Here is a 4,386-nt window from a genome sequence, read left to right as displayed (position 1 = left end):
CGTCATCGAATTTGAATAATCAAAAAGTTGTATTCCTTCAGAAATATTTCAATCTGCGTAATTGAAAAACGTTCACTCACAATCAAATAAAACATTAGATACACCAATATTACCTTGGCATGATGCCTGTCATTGTTTGTGAATTTTGTTTCATATAGGTAATCTTATTTGATTCAATCGAAATGTTCTTAGACAGTACTAGCACATTAGTGAAAAAAAACAAAACAGGCTTTCCGTATCTTCAAACAAGCTTCACAGCCAATAGTAACAGCTAACTTCATACTTCAAGATCTTAGCTTCAAAATCAAATTATTTCACTTTTTCAAATGTTGCTTACCAATGATCGATTGATTTGTGTTAAACAACATTCATGAATGATTCTGTGTAAAACTCCATAAACTTGCGTTACACCACACACATATATTCAATAATATGTATAGTGCCATTTCACACATACCAGCAGTCATAGGGAGATTGCAGGCTATTTACTTGAACTAAATATTAATAGTTACAGTACCTTAACGTTTCGCCATTTGTGAGTAGTAAAACTCAACATGTTTTACAAGAATTATAAAATAAATAATCACTGTCAGAATTCAGCTTAACTATGTATTTCAGACACATTTCTCTAGCCAGAACTAAAATTTACACTGTCGCTATCTTATATATCGACCATATTCTCATACTAACCTATGCTAAACCGAATAGTCCACAACAAAGTATATTTACTGTCCTAGATGGCTGTCAACACCAATAGCCAAACGTATTGTATTGCCACTTATTAGTCGATCCACTCATTCAAGTTAGTATCGCTGAATGCAGGCAAATTTAATGAAATAATAATTATTCCATTCAGATTCACCACAATCTGACTTATATTCTGTGCTGGTTGAGAGTACAACTTCTGCTGACTATTCATGGTGGTGTCATACATGTTTAAATGTACTAAAAGATTCTAGCCACCACTACATGGATGGTTCTGGGGTATTTTCACCATTCGACTAGATCGCAAACATTTCTCATGAAATATTCGATGAATCTTCAGAGAAAGGCACTCAATAACTCGGAAAGTAAGTTTCCCAAAACCATATTAACCCAGTTAATTTTATGATCGACAACTAGCCTAACCTACAATTGAGTGGTAGTCAGAAAATTTAATCCATACATTCTGTTGAACAGTACCATCCGATAGTTCAGAAAGCAAGGATCACAAAACCATTTCAGTCATTGATTGCTTGACCAAATGATCATTCTAGTTGCTGATAATCAATAAAAATCACACCATGTAGTGCACAAGGAACATCACTTGAAAGATTGGAAAACAAGGATTGCCACTTCCTTTTAATCAGTGATTTTACAATCAATGTCTGTCCTAACTGATCATAACCAAGTTGTACTCACAAAATACAATCCATATATTTTGTCAGACTACCAACCCATAGCCAATAAATACTACTTGTCAGTGGCTGTCCTAAACTGTAAGTTGATTCTGCCATAGTGATAAGGTTATCGTCTCGACTGACCATTGCAGCTGTGATGCTTTAAATACTTGACTGAATCAAGTACTGAACATCAGGCATAACACCGCCTGTTCCCGAATCCCATTTATGCCAGAAAATGACTTGTTTAAGAAAGTGCTCCAGATCTTCCTTGATCACATTTTTAAATGTTTGGGAGAAGCCTCACTCACAATAACCCGTGGAAACAACATAAATCTTTCTCCCACGGACTTTATGTCAAAACCAAGAAGATACTCCTTAACAATGAGGGTGCAATGTAATGAACTGATGCAGGGACCTCTACACTCAGACGAGTGTTAAATCATTGTCTTAGAGAAACTAGAATTGACGAATTACCTGTGGTAATTCACCTATTAGTTATGCATAAACACAGGTCTCTATTATTGTCATAGAAATATACTTTTTGGCACATTGTCCCACGTATTACCAATTTGTATTGTCTCACCCCCTGGCAGAACAGCTCCTGTTGGTGAACACCATCCAACAATCTTTAGACAGGATTGCTCTATTCTAGCTGGTAGTTCTATAAGAACTGCCCAATTCAGTTTCAGATTAGCCAGACTGTACATCACTAGACCATCTTCATTGACCCGAGCTTCCTGTATACCGATGTTAAACCTCAGGGGGAAAACACTGTCGGCTTTTCTAAGCTTTTCTTATAGCAGTTCTCCTTCTCTGGTCTGTGGCAGCAATAAGATAGTCATTGCAGACCTTTTAAGGACTTGCAGAGATCCAATGTCGAGGAGAGAATTTATTTTACATCCAACAAATCTATTTGACAGCTGTTGCTCCTTAATGTCAAGCTATTGCCTTTGGTCATGACACCTTCTACCCAAGACAGCTTAAAAGTTTCAACTTGATAACTAAAGGGACAAGAAGAGTCTTCTGGTAATTGTAATGAAGCATTTTCAAATTGCTCTAAATTCCCTTAGGATAACCAGCAAGAACTGCAAAAATACAGAACAGTGCCATATTTTCTCTGTCTTTGAATATGAGTTGCAATAAAGAGACTGGAAACAAATCTGCACACAGCCACAATTTTAATTCACAGCAAACAGAACCTTCAGCAAGTGTAAATGCTTTTCACTAGATAGATAATGAAGTCTAACTTCTAAATCTAAAGTAATCTCTACGTAAAGTAATCTACCCGAATTTATAGATGTCCTCTGGTGTTCTCTTTATAACCATGAGAGTCTGGCCTTACATACCCAAACAAAACAAAGACCAGGCTGCTTAAACCTTGCACGTCACCCACGTGACTGTAGATCACTTTCGTTTTGGTGCTATGACCTTGGGCAATCACCTGACTCGCCAACAGAAAAGCTTTAAGGAGGTAAAAAATGCACGATATTCCAGTATATTTCAGTAGGAGTTAAATGTTTTATTTTGAAATCAAGACAATCTGATGAATTTGATAAGACTAGGGTGACATCGGTTTAGGTTTAACTAAGAAGTTTGAAAACTTTAAATGTAAAACTAAAAGTTGAAGTTTTGTAGCATAGGTTATATTACAATTATTTTTAGTTTTACTCCGGTCATTAAAGTTTAAATGAAAAATAGGATTGAAACTTTTCTTGTAGTCTCCATGCTTTTCTTTAAGTCTGGTACTTGCTACATGTTTCTGTGCTGTCTTCGGAAGTATAACTGTGGTTAAAACACGTGACTTCTCTGTCATGTGTGATATTGCGGTGTTGAAAAAAGTGCTTCGTCTTATAGCAAGCGCTAATGACTTAGTAACCATCAGTTTTCTGACCTTCTTTGAGTATCAAGGGTGAAAATTGAGAGTTTAAGCTGACACTGAAAGTAAAGAAACTATGCTTATCAGCTCGGGCGAGCATATGCGACGTCACTCACTGGTTGGTGACCTGTTTTTCAGTCTGATTACTGAAATAAATATGAACTTGAAGGTGTATATACAAAACAACTGTATACATCTGTATACACATTGTTTACATAAATATGAACATAAAGGTTTATTTAATTCCTATCTTCTTATAAGACAGCCCTATAAACTAGATGTACTTGCTCAAGGTCCCCAAAAGTGTTCTGTTTCAAGAGTAAATAAAATCAAAATTAAGAGTAACAAACATTTATATTTCTTGCTTTTGAAGTTTATATGTCATGCTGAGTTCTAAGCTACGGAGCGCACAATTCTTCTAGTGATTTATTGCACGCGCACATTTTACTGATGTCACGACAGTACAAATTGCAACGTCAGGCACCCTTATGTGACGTCATGTTGGTGTCTACTGATTAACAGACAACACATTAATGTATAGTGATCCAAGAGGTTAAAACAGGTGACCCCTGCAGACTGCCTTCGGCCACCTATCGGGGAATACGCATTTTCTACATAAATATGAACAATAAGATTTATTTAATCCCTACTGTACAATAAGACAGCTGTATAAACAATGTATACACATATTCTACATAAATATGAACATGAAAGATTATTTAATCCATACTGTACTCTAACACTGCTGTATGAACAATGTATACGCATTTTGTCCATAAATATGAACACGAAGATTTATTTAATACATACCGTACTATAAAACAGCTATATAAACAATGTATACACATATTCTACATAAATATGAACATGAAAGATTATTTAATCCATACTGTACTCTAACACTGCTGTATGAACAATGTATACACATTTTCTACATAAATATGAACATGAAGGTTCATTTAATCCCTAACTACTATAACACAGCTGTACAAACAACATATATACTATTACGTATCTACTTGTTTGATAATTTCCCGTAGAAATTCTTTCCGAGAAGCTTCAGCGATACAAGCCCTTTTTTGATTAAAACTAGTTTATTCTTTCTCGATACAAACTTTTGTAATACAA

This window comes from Limulus polyphemus, unplaced genomic scaffold, assembly GCF_000517525.1.
Source record: "Limulus polyphemus unplaced genomic scaffold, Limulus_polyphemus-2.1.2 Scaffold3377, whole genome shotgun sequence".
NCBI lineage: Eukaryota > Metazoa > Arthropoda > Merostomata > Xiphosura > Limulidae > Limulus > Limulus polyphemus.
This window is presented reverse-complemented; position numbering follows the sequence as displayed.